Raw genomic sequence first — 19,237 nt, forward strand, 5'->3', positions numbered from 1 at the left:
TCATGAGTCAAGAGGAATTTAATGAGAGAAGATCTGCTGCTGGTAGTGGGGATGAGATCTTGATGGGATGGAACCATTGAGGGATGGATGGAAGTCTCCCTTGCCTTGGCAGGAAGACTTCTGGATCTTATTCAGCTGTCTTTGGAGGAACTTTTGAGGAGAATGCTGGGCCTGGGACAAATGAGAATCCATCTAAGTCCCTATCCCGCTAGAGAAAGAGAAAGATAGATAGATATTGACCTCTGACTAGCATGGCAGAAGCAAAAAATAGCATCAGGCAGGCAGGGGAAGGAAGTGGCAAGGGATAACATGAAACAGACCAGGGGATAATTTCACAGCCTTATCTGAGGTTGTGTGAGACCTGGAACACAGCCCCCCCACTCCCCCCCACTGCCCCCCAACCAAGGATTTCCTAGGGATACAAGTAATTCCAAACCCCGACACCCTTGGGGACAGGAGGAGAACCTAGAAATGGGCCTAGAATTACTAGCATTTCTAAACCAGGCCCTCAAACCTTTTTTCTCTTTACTGAAGTGAAGGAAGATGGGGCAACAGAAGGTGTCCTCTTCTCTTGGTCCAGCCTATGGCACTTTACCTGTTTTAGTGACTATAAAGAATAGATGCTGCCCCTGACTTCATATACCCACTTCCTATGGCCATGGCTTGTACTACCTACTTCCCTCCCTTTAGAAATCCCCCATCTCTTTTTTTTTTGCTCAATGGAGAAGGTCAAGGGAGGAGAGGTTGCTGATGTCATTGTTGACATGACAATATGGACAGGACTCCATCATGGGCCACAGAAGAGAGCTCTTGGCTCTCTTCTCCACCCTCCCAGGTCTCTTTGCCTCGTCTGGGTCTCCTTGGGCCACAGTTCTGATTGGAACCTCTGACCCTCTCCAAGTCCCTTTTGTCTTACTGTATTCTATGGCTCCAAACAGGGAGGTAGTTATATCCCACCTCACTAACTAGGTAATATTTCCTGAGAATCTCAAGAATACAAGGACCATAGCTTTGTGACCTTGGCCAAGTCACTTAACCCCAGTTGCCTTGCCCTTACCTCTCTTCTGCCTTGGAACCAATTGTTAGTATTAATTCCAAGACAGAAGGAAAGGGTTTAAAAACAAAGAGTATAGGGGCCACAAGGGTCCAAGCTCCAGGGTATATAGATCTTGGACCCTCTAAGCCTGCCCACCGGTAACACCTCTTACCCTTCAGACGTTGCTGATTCTGCAGGATGCTCATCAGGAGAGAGTTTTTGGTCATCTTAACTCCAGATCCTTGAAAACTGTGTTGAATTCTCTATATCTTGACAAAAGAAAAGACCCCACCACCACCACCCCCATTATCCAGCAAAACCTGGCTTCATATTCCTCCCTGAATTCCCCTTGGAGTTGTCAGGATAAGAGCTCACAAGGCCTCAGTGCAATTAGAAATAGAAATGAGCTGAAATCCGTAAGTTCCAAAGGAAATCAGGCACTGGGGCTGAAGGGAGAGTGGAAAGGGCACCGACTCTGGGCTCAGAAGACCTAGGTTTACATCCCAGCTGTGAGGTTGTTACCCAGACATGGCCAGTCACTTTAGTTCTCCAGTCTCAGTTTCCTCAATTGTAAAATCAGGGAGTTGGACCAGAAGGCTGTTAAAGATCCTTTCATTTCTGGATTTATGACCTGGAAGGCCCTTCTGTCTTCACTAGCAATGGAGACCTATCAAGGACCCAGATTCTTCTGCTTTAGGCTGGGGCAAAGAATATTGGCTTCTCTGTGTGTTGGGGGTGATGTTTTCCTTTTCTTCTCTTATATTGTTAGTTACTTGACTTCTGTCAGTTTGTAAAGCAATGCCTATTCTGAGGTGATATTTCATAGGTAATCATGAATATGGAAAGGAAAAAGAACTTAGGGATCCAATCCCACTCCCTTCCCTTTACACATGAAACATGCTCAGAGAGACCAAGTTACTTGTCCAAGGGCCCATAGTATCGGGGCAATAATTTGAACACAGCACTGATCCTAAGATCTACTCTGGTCTTTTGCCTCACATAAATGTCTGTTTTGATATGATAGCTAACATTTATAGAGAGCTTTAAGCTTTGCAAAGCACCTTCCAAAGGTAGAGTTCAGTAGAAAAGGATTCAATTCTCATTTTGACACAGAGGCTGTGTCATCCTGGGCAAATCATTTGAATTCTCGAGGTCCCAGTCAACTGTAAGTTTGTGGGTTGTTTTGGTTTTGGTTTTGGTGTTTATTGGGCCATTGAGGCTCCACATTGATTAATGTACAGCCAAAAATTTATGCTATCTAGCATCAGACTAGAAATTGTTGAATGGTTGTATATCTACATTGGTAAAGGGAATTTCCTTACTGGTAGTTCCCTGACCAATGAAGTCACAAGTCCAGCCACACAAACATCTACTCTTTGCTAGGAACTGTACAATAATAAAAGAAAAGATAATCCCTACCCTCAAGAAGTTTACAATCCAGCATAGGGAAAAATACGTTCATACACAAAATAGACACAAGGTAATTTGGGGGCTAGAAAATGGAGGAATCAGGAGAAGTTTCATGTAGAAGGTGGCATTTGAACCTAGCCTTGAAGAAAACTTGGTGTTCTAAGATGTGGAGGTTGAGGAGGAAGAGTAGTCCAGTCTACACGAAGGCAAAGAAAGTCAATAGAGTCCTATCTGAGGAAGAGTAAGGTGGTCCATTTAGTGGAATCAGAGTATGAATGAGGGGGAGTAATGAGGGGGAGTGAGGTTGATTAGGGCCATGCTGTGAAGGGCTTTAAGTATCAAACAGGGAAGTTTATGTTGGATCCTAGAAATAACAGGGACCCACTGGAGTTTGCGACATATCCATATCTGTGGTTGAGGAAAACCATTCTGGCAGCTACACAGATAGATGGGAGTTGGGAGACCCTTGAGGCAGAGAGAGACTAATCCAGAATTGCAATAGTTCTAGCAAGGGGACTAAGACCTGAACTAGGGTGGTGGTGATGTGAGCAGAGAGGAGGAGTTAGCTGAGAGATATGGTGAAGAGGTAACATTAATAGGATGTGGCCATTTTTTTAAACATATGGACTAAGGAAGTATGAGAAGTCAATAGTAATGACCCTGGGGGTCTTGAACTTGAGTGACCAGAAGGATGATGGTGTCCGTAACAGAAAGAAAGAAGTCTAAAAGAGGAGGAATAATGATGATTTCCATTTTTTGGGTCTACTATACTAGACGCCTATAGGCATAATTCAGTTCAAATTGTCCAATAGGCAATTGGTGACATGGGACTAGAGTTCAGGAGGAAAATGGTAGTTGAATAAGTTGAATAAGTCGGACTTAGAGTCAGGAAGACCCAAGTTCAAATGTGAGATCAGAAATCGCAAAGCAAATCGCTTACTGTCTCTCAGCCTCAGTTTCTTTATCTATAAAATGGGGGATAATAATGGCATCTACTTCCCAGGGTTGTCCCAGGATCAAATGGGGGTAATGTCTATATAGCATTGTGTAAATAATAAAGTTCTATAGAAATGCAAGTTGCTATTATTATTATGTCTGTTTCTTTACCAGAGTATATGCTATACCTGCTTGACTTAGTCAAGAACCCTCTCCACTACAAACCTCTCCCTAAAGGCTAGGCATTATCCTTTCAGACTCAGAATTGGGCATCATATAGTTCTCCTTTCAGTGAGGAGCCCAGGGTCCATGTCTCCCCCATTTAGGACATTTAGAGTTGGAAGGGATTGGAGATCAATGTATCCAACCCTCTCATTTTATAGTTGGGGAACTGAGACGAAGAAAAATGAATTGCTTTAAGTCATCCAAGTAGTAGGCATTAGAGGCAAGATTTGAACTCAAGTCCTTTGACTTTGGAGCAAGCCAAGGGCCTTGTATACAGGACTGGGAAATCATTCACTGCCTTTGGGGTGGGGGTAATGAGCAGGTCAAAGGAGTGTCACTTACTATTATTAAGCCGCAGATGGGACTCACAAGCTCCGTTCTGAGTCCCCGATGGGGCTGATCCAATCGCTAGAGAGAGACAGAGGAAAGCTATTCCTGGGGTTCTTGGGCAGATCACCCATTTTTTAAAGCCTCCAATAATTCATGCTACGTGAAACCATCCTGAACATCTGAATACCAAGGGGGAAGAACCCAGCATAGTCATAGAAAAAGGAAAAGGGGGGAAATTTGATCTAGGGCCAATTCTGAGATCACTTGAGAGTTAAAATAAAGGACAATGCTGCCAAAGCTCACAAGGGCAATGAAGGAAAAGGGAAGGAGGGGAATGGTGCCTATGGCCAATGTTGAGACCATTGGAGGGGGAAAAACATGGTGACAAAGCTCACAAGGGCAATGACATTCTGAAGATGTCAACCCTCTGAAAGTCTTTGGCATTTTGGAATCTGGAAGGGAAAGGTTTGGGAAAGGTGACCAATAGTTGAAGGATCTTGACTAGTAATGAATATAGTGGGTGGTCTTGGAGGGAGGATACTTAGAAGAAATAGAATCTGTGGGTTTTCAATTTTCATCTCTGTGGAATGGAAAATTATCCTTTCTATTCTTTCTGGCTAGCTTAGCATCTAGCTAGTCATCAACTAAATATCCTGTTTCCCAATCAGATGGGTTTCGGTACTGCAGCTAGTTCCATGGGATGAGTCCTATTTAGTTTTATGGTCTACCAGAACATTAGAGATCATAGGGTCTTGCCCAATGCCAGCTGTGCCCCATTTTGTATGAGAGCAGGTTGACATTTTGTGATGGGAGTGAGTATTGTGTTCCTTGCCACACACATTTAATCCACTTCATCTGGAGGGCTCCTTTCTTTGAGTTTGTAACTCCTAACCCACTCCCCTCTCCACTCCCATCAAAGTTTTTCCAGGTACTTTTCCAAAGTAATTCCAGGGCCATGGATTCAAATGATCCTTCACATCCCCAACACTTACTTGTTCTAATTATTGATGCCCTGGGTCTCGATGACAACAAATAAACCTATGTACAGATCTAGCAACCCATAACCAAAGAAATTCAGCACTTCCGCAGCTAGCTGAATGGTGCTGAAATATTCGATCACCTTAACGCCCCAGGAGGTCAGGTCCAAACAGAAACCGCCCAGGAATATCCAAAGGGAGCCAGCGAGGAACAAGCAGTAGAGGATGCAGGAGATCACGATGGAATGGCCTGGTGAGGAGATGATGGAGGATCCTTCTGTGAGAATAAAATGGGTCCACTCTCCCCATACCCACTAGGTGAAAGGGATCAGGGAACCTTCAACAGTAAATACTGAAGTTAAGGTTTAAGACAAAAGTTAAGGTATAAAAAAATTCTGGAACAGTGATTTGGAAAAACATGACTATTTCACAACACTTGAGGAGTTTGGGGTGGGGTGGGATGGGGCAAATGCTATGTATATTGGATAGATTAGCGTATTGCTGAAACAATTAGGACATAGTCAACTGGTATCTAACAATTTTAATCTGGATCCCTACCCAGCCTCCTTCAGTCCAGGGCCTTGGGGTAGCTAATCCCTTCCTGGTACAGTCCTAGGTGCACGCTGTAATTTTGGATGGAATGTGCCCCTTTGCAGCCATCCTAACCCCGGCTCCACCACAGTGCTTCTCCTCTTAGCTCTGGGATCCTTCGCCTTTGCTGTGCCCTGGATGTCTTCGGCAGTCTGTCAAAGCCTATGGGTCCCTTGTTAGAAGAATGTTATAAAGGAATTACAAAAGCAACCAATTATATTGAAATAGTTATCCAATTTTAAAAATCTAGACTCTGGGTTTAGAACTCTTGTCCCAGCTGTATTCTCTCTAGCATCTTCCCCAGACCCTTTCTCCGGATGCCTTAACATCCTCCTGGTTCTTTAAAGTCTCTTCTAGCTGATTTCCTCCTTGTCAGGTAATATACTCAAGACTATCTTGATACGATCTAGAGGGGATCACATCATCCAACTCTTGGATCAAAGTTCTCCTAGAAGCTTCCTTTTCCCTCCTTAACCTCTCCAGACCAAGTATAAATATCAGCGCCTCTAAACACTACATTACCTTTTATATAGTCTTTTCTACAGGGTAAGAGAATGCAATGGAATACGCAGTCACTGTCATTTATTTTTCCTTTGTCCCCCTGGAGTTGACCTGTAGGAAATTTGGCAATGGGAGGATGCTTAAAAACTCTGCTTGGGGTGATGGGGTCAGCCTGCTCAGTTGTCCTTCCTCAATGACAGCACATGGGAAGTCATAAATCCTGTGGAGGCTGAGGAGCTGGACTGGGCATAGGTAGGGGTTGCAGAAACATGGCAGGAATTTTGCAAAGGAATTACATAGGAAACCAATTATATTGAAATAGCTATCCAACTTTTAAAAAATCCAGACTCCAGGGGGCAGCTGGGTGACTCAGTGGATTGAGAGTCAGGCTTAGAGACTGGAGGTCCTAGGTTCAAATCTAGCCTCAGACACTTCCTAGATATGTGACCCTGGGCAAGTCACTTGACCCCATTGCCTAACCTTTACCACTTGTCTGCCTTGGAATCAATACATAGTATTGATTCTAAAACAAAAGGTAAGGATTTAAAAAAAAAATCCAGACTCTGAGTTTAGAACCCTGTTCTACCTGAGTTCTCTCTAGTATCTTCCCCATTTCTTTGGGTCTCTTGACATTCTCAATATGGAGAGAAAGAGGGGAATGTGCCAGGACTCCAAGGAGAGGTAAGCCTCAGGAAGGTGGGCTTAGGCAGAGACAACAATATGCTAGGTCTTAGTATTCCTTCCTTCCCTCCTTCCCTCCCTCCATCCCTTCTTTTCTCCTCTTCCTCTCTCTTCTTTTTCATTCTGTCTCTCTGCCTTCTCTCTTTGTGTCTTCTCTCTCTCTCTCTCTCTCTCTCTCTCTCTCTCTCTCTCTTTCTTTCTCTCTCTCTCTTTCTTTCTTTCTTTCTTTCTTTCTTTCTTTCTTTCTTTCTTTCTTTCTTTCTTTCTTTCTTTCTTTCTTTCTTTCTTTCTTTCTTTCTTTCTTTCTTTCTTTCTTCCTTCCTTCCTTCCTTCCTTCCTTCCTTCCTTCCTTCCTTCCTTCTTCTTCCTTCCTTCTTTCTTTCTTTCTTTCTTTCTTTCTTTCTTTCTTTCTTTCTTTCTTTCTTTCTTTCTTTCTTTCTTTCTTTCTTTCTTTCTTTCTTTCTTTCTTTCTTTCTTTCTTTCTTTCTTTCTTTCTTTCTTTCTTTCTTTCTTTCTTTCTTTCTTTCTTTCTTTCTTTCTTTCTTTCTTTCTTTCTTTCTTTCTTTCTTTCTTTCTTTCTTTCTTTCTTTCTTTCTTTCTTTCTTTCTTTCTTTCTTTCTTTCTTTCTTTCTTTCTTTCTTTCTTTCTTTCTTTCTTTCTTTCTTTCTTTCTTTCTTTCTTTCTTTCTTTCTTTCTTTCTTTCTTTCTTTCTTCCTTCCTTCCTTCCTTCCTTCCTTCCTTCCTTCCTTCCTTCCTTCCTTCCTTCCTTCCTTCCTTCCTTCCTTCCTTCCTTCCTTCCTTCCTTCCTTCCTTCCTTCCTTCCTTTCCCTATCTTGCCAAGACTAGAAGTAAAGAAGCTTTTCACTTGCTCCATTTTCAGATTTAGGCTAATTTGTCTCTTTTCAAGCAGCCTGGGGGTTCACCATTCTCAAAGGCTCACCATATTGGTACCAATATAAACCCCCAATGACTTTAGTCCACTTAAGCTCAGAACTCCCACACTCAAGTGACCCATCAGTCTCAGATATTATAGGCCTGCATTCTCAGCAACCAAGCCTTGATATTCTAAGAGTTAAGGTAACCTGAGTTTTGGGTACAGGAAAAATAAGTTTAATTTGGGCTGTAGGCATTTTAGAAGGGAACCATATGAGGGTCATCTTGAATAAAACCTAGTCAGACCCATTCTTTGGATGGGTTAGATAATTAAGGAAAAAATACCATCTCAGAGGCCAAGGGGATGGGTAGGGAGATGGGGTGAGAGGAGTGGAGAGAGAAGGGTACCTCACTAAGGGTCCAGCCCATTCCGGCGAGGAATGGGAGATTGGAGAGGAAAAGGCAAAAGTTCAGATGAAGATGGATAAAAGTATTGATGCTCTGGATAGTTCTGAGGTACCCGGTAATGGGTATAGCGAGGAGGAAGGCGGAAGAGACGAGAAGACGTAGGTGGCTGATAAAGCGATGAGTACAGGCCACCTGCAACATGACAGAAGGGATCATATTCAGCTGTGGATTGGACAGGGTGGCCGGCAAGGCCCCTTACAACTCTGAAATTTGACAATTGAGTTTGGGCAAAGCTGGGCGATCCCTATTCAGAGGGCCAACTCTGTCCCTAGCTGCCAAGCCATGCGAGGGACAAGGGCTGTAGATGCAAAGTCCATGCTACTCCTCACTCACTTTGGCCAAGTCTAGAGAGGGCAGGTTCCCTCTGAGACAACAAGGTGGACATCCACCTGCCTCCCTCACCTCCCCCCAACCCCAGAGGGCTCTCACCATCCACATGTGGAGCCTGACAAGGAGACTGAGGACATGTTCCAAATCGGGAAGGGATTGGGGGGCACTCAGGCCCTGTGCTCGGCATTCTGTACATTCCACGACTTCCTAAATGTGTTACAGGATAATTGCATGGGGCATCTTCCTCCCGGCCCCCACCCCATTATCACCCCAGTTCTTAGGATTTGTGCAGGGCTGAAACAATAGCTAGCATTTGTATAGCACTGTAAGGTTCACAAGTGCTTTACAAATATCATCTTACTTAATCCTGACAACAACTCTGGGAGGGAAGTCCTTTTATACCCCCTTTACAGATGAGGAAACAAAGAAAGAGAGGCTGAGCGACAAGGTGACATAGTCAGTAAGTGGCCAAGACCAAATTCAAGCTCAGGTCTCCCTGACTCCCAAGTCCAGGACTCTACCTACCACACTGTTTAGTGGAGGGTGGATACATGACAGAATTAAGTCTAGGATCTGGGGCACACTGAAGGGACTCCTCGGGCAGCTAGGGGACACCATGGCACACATAGTGCTGGACCTCCAGGCAGGAAAACCTGAGTTCAAATCCACTCTCTGATACTTACTAGTAACTCTTGGCGAATCACTTAACTTCTGCCACTTCTGTTTCCTTAACTCTAAAATGGGGATCAGAGCACCCAACTCAGAAAGTTGTTGTGAGGATCGAACGATATATTTTTAAAACAATTAACTTATGATTTATTACTTGTGTATTTGGGCATAAATCTTGGGGTTTGGGTTTTATAAAATTATTCACTTCCAAAAATGAATAATATGGAAATAGGTTTTGTGTGATAACACATATATAACCCAGATTGCACTGCTTGCCCACTTCAGGAGGAGGAAGGGAAGATGGGAGGGAGACAATTTGGATCTTATAACTTCAGAAAACTGAGTTGGAAATTTGTTATTACATGTACTTTGTAATGAATAAAAAAGTAAATAAATAAAGCACTTGACATATCATTGAGTAGATGCTTAATTAATGCTTTTCCCTTCCTTCTCTAGATATCTTTTTGGGTCCTGAAATTTCTATCGTCTCTATGGGAGCCATGTGCTTAAGCTTTTAGTGCCAGGCAGCTGGAGTATTGACCAGAAAGTCAGCATTGGCATTAAGAAGACTTGAATTAGGGGGCAGCTGGGTGGCTCAGTGGATGGAGAGCCAGGCCTAGAGATGGGAGGTCCTAGGTTCAAATCTAACCTCAGATACTTCCTAGCTGTGTGACCCTGGGCAAGTCACTTAAGCCCCATTGCCTAATCCTTAACATTTTTCTGCTTTGGAGCCAATACACTGTATTGATTACAAGATGGAAGGGAAGGGTTTAAAAAAAGAAGACCCGAATTTTAGTCTGTCTTGGACAATTCCTCCCACTATCCCAGGAAACTGCCTAAGACTGGCATTTGCCCATGAGTTACCTAGCTACATCAATGGAAGAAGTTTCCATGTGGAGAATTCCCTACATGCATATAAACATAGCTCTGGACCAACAAAAAAGAAAAAAAGCTTAGCTTTATTTAAGGGGCAAATTGTCTGCTCAAATGCCCTCATTGCTTTCCATAGCCACCTAGGGGAGAGTCTGAGGATGGGACCTGGGTGGATGCTTTGATTTGGGGTGGGGAGGAAAGATATGGCTCACGGAAAAGGACGTGTCCAGCTGGAAGGACATTTTTGAGATTCCTGGTAAATCGGGGAATATCATGCAGAAGAGACCTGGGTACTCAAAGAACCAGTGGGAAAAGGAATCAGACAAGCTGTAGTTGTGGTGGAGGTGGCCCTGGGCAAATGCTTCAGCAGAAGAAGGGGAGGAGGCAGGTGATGGTGCAGACGTGCCCTAGCCCCTACACTCTCACAGGGTTTTGTGCACAGTCATGGTGTCCAGTAGGGTAGGGGAAGGTGGGTATCTTTTATCCTTTCTATCCCACCCCATTTCCCATTTCCATCCATTCCCTTGGGCCAGCCCTTCCTGGTACCTGCTCTGTGAGGTCCATGAGTACGTCCAGTTGGACTGGGAAAATGAAAATGGTGACGGGGTGGTAATGAAGGCTGAAGCTCCGGAGTCCAACCCCTGCACGGGAGCCGGCAGCCTAATCCTGATGACTCTCGGGATGGCTGTCTGGGTGCAAAGAGCATAGGATATCAGAGCTACAAGGGATCTCAGAGAGTATCTGTTCACAGATTTTGGGTTGGAAGAGACCGTAGAGCTCATGGAGTCCAAATCCTTTATTTTTATAGAAGAGGAAACCAGTGCCCATAGAGGTGAAGTGATTTGTCCAGGGTTGCACAGATAGTCAGCTACTGAACAGGTCTAAATCCCAAGGGAGCTATGGTTTGCCTTGGAGTTTGGGCTCCATAGTTCTTGGTTCTCAGGGTTCATAGAAGGAGCTCCTATGAGGATCCAGACAGCTTAGGGAAAATGACCTCCAGCTTCCAGTCCCTCATTAGACAGTCAGCTTCCAAAATGTTGTATTTGGAGCCATGAAGACCTTGCCTGAGATAACTACTCACTAGCTGTATGACCGTGGGAAAATCACTTAACCTTGATGAGTTTCTTCAATCTGTAAAATAAGGAGGTTGAATTCGTTGGCCTTCAACTCTAAATCTATGGTCTTCTTGTCCTTTCGTTGTAGAGTTTTGGGCCAAGGAGGTGGATTAAAAGTTTCCTAATAGCATCAAACAATTAATTATTATGCATTTATTAAATTCCTAGTACAGTGTGCTAAGGATTCAGAGACCTCCTCCCTCCCAATTTAACCATTCCTGCCTTCTAGCAGCTTACAATTGATGGGAAGAAACACTGATAGAGATTCCCAGCCTCATTCCACCCACCAGCTGCTTGTGATTCCCAGGGTCTTGACTTTGGTCCAATGATAGTACTCTTTGGTGAGCACCCACATTGTCCGCTGCTCTTTCCCTATCTTCCCCCATAGGGGTAGGAGGTGGGGAAATGGCAAGGGGGGGAGAAGAAAATTCTGACAAGAGTTTTTCTAATTTGTACATCTGGCTCAATACTGGCCATTTCTACCAAGCCTCCCCCATTCCCACGCAGCCACTGGGGCTCCCCCCACCACCTGCTGATGATGCCGTGGACTGGTCGAGAGCTCGGTCGCTCTTCTGGTGGCTCACAGTGGTAAGGGCAACCACAGAGAGCCCTATGGCTCCAGTCTCTGCCTGGAGGGGCACCCCAGCCACCGAACACAGTGGGCTGATGTGCGTTATTGAGACGACTATGGCGACGGGACCTGTGGGTGAGGAAGCATCAACATGGGCATGAAGATTAGCCTTGGAAGGAAGAAAGAGAACAATTAAAATGTGCTATATAAATGATATTTAGTCTTGCAAAAATGTATACATAATCTATGCATATTATATACACTCACATATATAATCATACACATTTATAATGTACATGTTAGAAGGACACAGGGGTGGGGGTGTGAGGGTGAAGAAAGAAGTGCGTCACTACCAGGAGGTGTCTCATTTTTTGGATGTTATATGGATAAGGGGCAGGAGATCACAGTGGATAGGGCACCAGCTTCAAAGTCAGGAAAACTGGGGGTTCGAGTCCCACCTCTGCCATATAGTGACATATAATATAATCCTGGGCAAACCTCTCAGCGTCCTAGGACTCTAAGTGGCAAAGAAGGTGCCAATCTACACTGATAGAAGAAATTTCTACTTTGCAGGTCTCTGAAACCAAATCTCAGGCTCTAACCCTATCCCTCTCCTTATATTGATATATTATTGAGCTAGAGCTGGAAGGAATCATCCAGTGAGAACTAAAGAGATTAAGAGCTCAAGACAGTAAGAACTCGAACCCAGATCTCCTGAACCCCAAACTCAAAGCTACTTCCATTTTACAATGCTGCTTCCACCCAACATTGAGGCCAGGTGGTGGGATGAGAGATGTGTGTGTATGTGGTGTTTATTCACTGTTCCAGACTTAGGAGGTGCGTGAGACAGGAAGCTGTTAGGTCAATTCTCCCATCATATCCTCCCCAATTCCAAATAATCTGAATTGTGGAAAGCTTCCCTAAATGGATTAATGCTGAGGGCAGCTAGGTAGCATAGTGGATAAAGCAGCAGACTTGGAGTCGGGAGGATCTGGGTTCAAATTTGACCCCAGATACTTCTTAGCTGTGTGATCCTGGGCAAGTTTGCTTAGCTTGCCCTTCTTGCCTTTGAGTCATTACTAAGACAAAAAGTAAGGGTTTAAAAAATAACAAATGAATTAACACTGACTTGCCTTATCCTTTTAGTCTATCCTCAGTGATCTTTGCCCACAGAGGGAAACTTATATCACAGATACTTCTAACATGGTGTGTTATTATGGGTGGAAAGAATCTAAGTAGCCAATGATCTATTTCTCCACTTTTTAGACAGATCTATATCTAAACCCATTTAGATGAATGGATGATCTGGGGGGAGTTGTTGCTTGGGGAGAGTTGTGGTGTCTCTGCCACTCTAAAAGATTTTCAGGGAGATGTTCTCTTGGAAACCCATTACAGTGTTTCATGCCCCCATGAGAAATGACCTGGTATGCCCATCCTCAATGCCCTGACCCTTTCCGGGTTCATTATACATGGCAGTGAGCTCTAGAGTCCAGTCCAGGGTGATGAGATGCTAGGCCCTTGGCTGGCAGATCAGGAGCATGAATAAGTGTGTTTGATAGACTATGGCCAAAGGCATCCCTACCTGCCGGAATGACCTAGGGGCATGGTCTAGGTTCTCCTGGTCCTTCTTGATTTTCTTCAGATTTCTCGATTTTCTTCAGATTTCTCACTTTTCTTCCTTTTGACTTTTTCTTTGACCCTTACACCGAACCCCACGCTCTTTAGTTCATTGGTCAGACATGAGCTCCTTCTCAAGTCACGTCTATTAATAATGATGGATGTTTCCTTGGCCCCCTTCTTCCTCCTGATTCTTCATGGCCCCTGCCAAGGCTGCACCCCTTTCCCTCTACTTTCTCTCCTCCTCCTCCCTCACCCCTTGAATGTTCTTCTGGTTCTACTGTTACCAACCCCATTTCTTTGCCACCTCTTTGGAACTCTTCATTGTTAGCTGACTATGAGGTCATAGGGAAGCTAGCCAATCAGCACAAGCCACTGCCTGAGATGCTTGTGGATTGGTTTTCTTGGCTAGATAAGCCCTTACATTCTCCTCTGACTCTGGCCTCTTTCCCTAAGGGGCAAGTTACTCTTATATTCTCTTTTTCTTCTTAATTTCCTCTCACAACTCCTCCCTGCTACCATGGTGGATGATTTTATGATGGAAATGAACTAGTAACAAATAATTTAACAAGAGATATTCTGATTTAGAGGAAAGAGCAAGAGATTGACATTAAGAGACTTTGGATGCTAATCCTGACTTTGCTATTAATTTAATATACATATGTATATATATGATGGTAGGAAAATTGTTTCTTCTCTAGGACTTAGTTTCACCATCTGTAAAATGGTCAGCCTGGACAAAGATCCAGGGTTCTTAATCTATAGGATCCATAGATTTCAGAAGATCTTTCTTGGATGAAAAGAAAAACTCTTTATTTTTACTAACCTCTACCTGAAATTTTGCATTTCCTTCAATTATTTGCAAGTATTATTCTGAGAAGGTGTGAATCTTAAAAATTCTCAGACCCTACTTCAGAAGATTTGGTTAAGACCATTCCCCATTTAAACAATGAAGGTACTTGATCAGGAATGTGGGAACTCTACTTCACCCATACTTAAGCAAACTTTAGGGGAAGATAAAGTTGTAAATTTTACTGAACAATGAAAAGTACTTAACTCATACTTATAGTGAGGTAAAATCCCTTAAGCTAAGTCTATTTTTAGATCTAATACAAAAAGGTGCTAAGTACCTATGAAGATCAGGCAACTTGCAAACTCGTAAGGGGCAAAGATGTGTGAACTCACTCAGAAGTTTTAGTCTACCCAGAGAAGTTGAGAACTAAAGAAGGTGTGAATTAAGAATGGTCAGTCCTTTGGAAAACTGTCTACTGTGATTGGTAGATATGAGAATTTAGGGGAGGTGACATAGGAGAAAATTCTCTTTAAAAGGAGCCCAAAAGGTGGCTGGCTGAAAAATTCAGTTTGCCAAAGCTGAATTGGAACTCGGACTAGTTGGAGTAGCTGGGTCTCTCTGAACACTAGAATCTCGCTTGGGACAAATCTTGTGGTGAGTGGATTAAAGACTGACTGATCTCTCTTAGGGCTTGGGCCAAGGCTGGCCTAGGCTGGCCTGGGCTGGCCTACCCCTTTTCTCATTATTTCCTCTTACTCTCTCTCCCCCTTTCATTAATTCCTTAATTTGTATTAATTAAAATCTCCATAAAAACCCAGCTGACTTGGGTATATTTCGTATTTGGGAATTTTTCCCTGGTGACCACTTATATTTTATTTAACTCAAGACAATATCTTGAAACCATATTTCCGTGGTCACAGTTTATACCAACCACTCTTTTAATTGTTACAAAGGACTCCATGGAACAGCAAAATTTAAGAACTCTTAGGCTTGGATGATCTCTCAGATCTCTTCCAGTTTTGCCTTCCTCTGACTGTAACAGTCTATTGTGTAGGGCAGAGTACTGAGACACATCTTAGTTCCCATCTATCTCCTGTCTGGCCTGACCCAGTGTCTGAAATTCCTACTTCTTTTTGGGTTAAGGCAATGTCCTCCCAAAGCAAGTATTTCCCTTAAGTAGGATGACATAATCTGCTATTACTGACTATTTGACATAAATTAGTGTACTTGGTTAGAGCCTCCATTCTTTAAAAGGGCCCTGGAGGGAAGAGTCCAAAAAGAGATAAGTTTGAATGTGGGGGAGATGGTAGAAGAGATTTGGATTGTAGAATGATTCAGGAGTGGGCCTGATTCAATTTGAACAGGCGCAGGAAAGGATTCTTAAATGTTCAGTACAAGCATTTTATCTCGAAAATCAGAAAACCCTACAAATGTAGGATTTGAATGACTGTTGATTGTCTAGACTTAAGAAAGTAATGGAGAAAAGGTTGAAGATGCAGATTAGACTTTAAATTGTATTATTTTTGCCCCCCTCCCCGAGAACTGTTTATTGAATATTTACCAGTATAAGTTTAGATGATACCTAGGAAGGAAGGTTAAGGTCTTCAGTGGGAGGGTATATGCTTTGGACAAAGGAAAAGGGAAACCCTGAAGGGAGAACACCAAAGTAAATCTCACCAATTTAACACTTTGGTCTTATGTTGGCCCTTAGAATAAAATCTTGGGTTATTTCCAAACATACACATTCAACACTATGAATGAAGAGCCAGTAAAACAAATATAAATCTTAGGGAAGAAAAAGAAAATCTATCAAACCGATTTTATTTACTTGGTTGTGAATGGGTTCTTGTGTCTCAAACAAGTCTTGAGCAATTTCTAGAATGACCTGACCCATCTAACTAGCTGGATTATTAGTCTGTTAGCATCTATATTCCTCTTCTTTCACAGCTCTCCTTAGCATTTCAGAGGAGAAGGTGAGGGACCCTAGAGGTACCAATCTCTGCCAGTCCTGGCAAGAAAAGGAAAGAACCATGAAAGCTGTGTTAGAAACTTGACCTTCTAGCTTTAGAGACTCTTGTCAGTAATGCTGGCTTTGGCTAACACATCATTGGCTAGCACATCAAGCTTTGTCTTCACCTTTCTGGGACTGTGGGGCATTTGACTTTTTAGGAGTGAGGGGACACGTTAATGGATAAAAGAAGAATCATCCACATCTGGGCAAGCTGCCAAGAAATGTAATCCAGGAAATTGGGACCACCTGGGAGCACTCAGGGTTCTTCCACATGTGTGGGCTAGCAGATAAACTCAGAGGAAGCTGCTCATGGTCTTTTCCAAGATGCTGGGCTGATCTCATCCTAATGGGATTCCCATCTGCACGTCCATAAGAATGGGAATCTTCCTCTGAGCTAACTGAGGACTTGGTGTGAGGAGACTTTGGGAATGGTAAAGGAATATTAATAATAATAAGGATGACAAGAGTCACTTATTTTGTTTACTGCTTTGATGCTTTTCAACAAGTTCAGAGCATCCATTCATTCAACAAACTTGGATTAAGTGAGTGTGTTGTGTGTAGAGTACTGGGCTAGATGCAAAGGAAGGTACTGAGTTTAACCAAGACCAAGTCTCTGTTTTTATTGAGCTCATAGAAGGTGATAAAACACAAACATAGACGTAGGATCAAAGATTTAGAGTTGGGAGGGACCAATCTCCTCACTTTAAAGATGAGAAAATGAGGCAAAGAGTTCAAAGTGATCAACCTGGGTTACACAGCTAGCAGATGTTAGAGGTGGGATGTGAATTCTGGTCTTCCTGACTGTTTAACATGCAACAGTACACGAGAAGTACATTTGAAAGGTGAGAAAACAATGTATTATGTGAGGCCTGAGGGGGAAACATGGTTACTAACTGAATCAGGGATGGCTTCATGGAAGAAGTTTACGTTGGTTTTTAAAGGATGGGAAGACATCAACAGGTGACCAAAGAGAGAAAGGGAGGGAAGGTATCATTTCATTTGATTTTCCCAATAATTCTGTGATGTTGGAAGGACTTGCAGAAGAAAAAACAGATCAAGAAAGGTGAAATGATTGACACAAGTAATTACTGTCATATTCAGGATTAGAATCTACAACTTCTGACTCCCCAGTTTCTTCTAGTAGCCAGTAATTATTACTATCCAAGTGGTCTCCCCAGTATTAGGGAGCCAACCATTGCAAGTATAAAGGCCATCGCCATGGACCCTAGACTGGCAGTGGCACCAAACTCAAATAGAAATGGATCCTTATGGGTTACATATTTGTTTAGAAAAACCACAAAAGCACATTATTTATGTTGCATTTTTGTTTATTTTGTTAAACATTTTCCAATTCCATTTTGATCTAATTTGCTCCATACTCTGTAGTATTGCTGGCCACTTCCTTGGATGTGAGTTTGTGCCTGTGTGCTAATGGACAGCTTCTTTACAACATTTTCCTTGGGGAAGAGAGGGTTAGGGGATGGGAATAAGCATTTATTAAGTGCCACAATGTACCAGCCTTGTGCTAAGTACTCTACAAATATTATCTCATTTGATCTTTGGAGGAATATGGGATTTAAATGAACTCCAGTGTTTAACTAGAGGTAGAAAGTATCAGGAATGGAGCAGCTAGGTAGCACAATGGACAGAGAGCCAGGCCTGAAGTTGAGAGGTCCTGGGTTTAAGTCTGGCCTCACACATTTCCTATTTGTGTCTCCCTGGGCAAATCACTTAACCCTGTTTATTTAGTCCTTGCCCTTCTATTTTAGACTAAGACAGTTAAAAAAAAGAAAATATCAGGGTGTTTGTAGGTGCCTAATAAATTCTTATAATTCATTTTCCACACAGTGATTTTCCTAAAGCATAGGTCTAACTGTCTTGCTCCCTTATTCAGTACATTTAAGTGACTCCCTATTATCTCTAGGATGAGATACAAAATCCTCAGGTTGGCATAGGAAGTCCTTTATCATCTGGCTCAAACCTTCCTTTCTATTCTTATTAGTCTATCCTTATTACTCCTTCCCAAGACCTCTATGGCCCAGTCAAATTGACTTTATTGCCATTCTTGAAACAAAACTTGTTTTCTGTCACTTGTGCCTGGAATGTCCTTCCTTCTCATCTCACTGATCTCTCAGAATCCCAAGTTTTCTTCAAAGCCTAGATTAAATTTCACCTCCTTCCGAAAGGTGGTCTTTCCTCATCTACCCAGCTTCTAGGTTCTCCCTTCTCAAAATTACTCTTTTAAGTGCATATATTTTGTATGTCATTCAGTTGTTTCAGTTGTGTCTGATTTTGTGACCCCATTTTTTGGGGGAAGTTCTTGGCACATATGAGAGTGGTTTACTATTATCTTCTCAAGTTCATTTTACAAATGAGGAAACTGAGGTCAACAGATTAAGAGACTTGCCCAGGATCACATAGCTAGTAAATTGTCTGAGACCAGATTTAATCTCAGGAAGATGAGCAACACTGAGATGCTCTATATTTTGTCTTAGTTATGGCTAAGTGATGCATTGAGATAGAGCGCTAGACTGGGAATCAAAACAAGACGAATTCAAATATTGCTTCAGATACTTATTAGCTGCATGATCCTAGACAAGTCACTTAACCTCTTGCTGCCTCAGTTTTCTTATCTGTAAAATGGAGGTAACAATAGCACCTTCTCCCTAGGATTGTTGTGAAAATTAAAATGTGTGTATGTGTATGTATATAGGTATATATATATATATATACTTAAAATATGTATAACATATATTTGAAAAAATAAACCAAATGAAAAGATTTATCTCCATATAGTATTTATTTATATTTACAAATATATATATATATTATATATATGAACATATTCATACATATTTATAAAAACATTTTATAAAACTAAAGGCATCATATACATGTTAGTTCTTATTATGGAATTACAGGTAGCCATGTTTTCCTGATAGAACATAATCTTCCTTGGAGGCAGGGAGGATTTCATTTTTGTCTTTGTATCTCCAGTGCCTGGCATAGAATATGTTGTTTAGTCATTTTTAAGTTGTGCCTGACTCTTCGTGATCTATTTGGGTTTTTTTTTTTTTTTTGTAAAGATCCTGGAGTGGTTTGCCATTTCCAAACTGAGGCCAAAAGGGTTAAGTGACTTGCCCAAAGTCACATAGCTAGGAAATGCCTGAGGCCAGGTTTAAATTCAGGAAGAGGAGTCTTCCTGACTCCAGGTCCAGTGTTCTAGCTGC

The 19,237-nt window shown here is 42.5% G+C and overlaps 2 long non-coding RNA genes across 4 annotated transcripts; both read right to left on the reverse strand.

Annotated features, from left to right (window-relative positions):
• Window positions 1–6,114, reverse strand: LOC103092031 (uncharacterized). Of its 3 annotated transcripts, none has more exons than XR_001627294.2 (7): window positions 6,028–6,114; window positions 5,473–5,677; window positions 5,058–5,164; window positions 3,950–4,015; window positions 1,209–1,305; window positions 515–607; window positions 1–171 (listed from the first exon to the last, which is right to left on the reverse strand). It is a non-coding gene; the product is annotated as an uncharacterized LOC103092031 (long non-coding RNA). The 3 variants fall into 3 exon arrangements; XR_001627292.2 differs by having other exon boundaries at window positions 1–208; XR_001627293.2 differs by having other exon boundaries at window positions 1–208; window positions 515–623.
• A 4,334-nt stretch (window positions 6,115–10,448) lies between these two features.
• On the reverse strand, window positions 10,449–13,499 carry LOC130457506 (uncharacterized). The gene is made up of 3 exons (XR_008916766.1): window positions 13,169–13,499; window positions 11,545–11,755; window positions 10,449–10,585 (listed from the first exon to the last, which is right to left on the reverse strand). It is a non-coding gene; the product is annotated as an uncharacterized LOC130457506 (long non-coding RNA).
• Between the last annotated feature and the right edge of the window lie 5,738 nt (window positions 13,500–19,237).

The sequence above is a fragment of the Monodelphis domestica genome, chromosome 2 (genome assembly GCF_027887165.1).
Source record: "Monodelphis domestica isolate mMonDom1 chromosome 2, mMonDom1.pri, whole genome shotgun sequence".
In the NCBI taxonomy this organism is placed as follows: Eukaryota; Metazoa; Chordata; class Mammalia; order Didelphimorphia; family Didelphidae; genus Monodelphis; species Monodelphis domestica.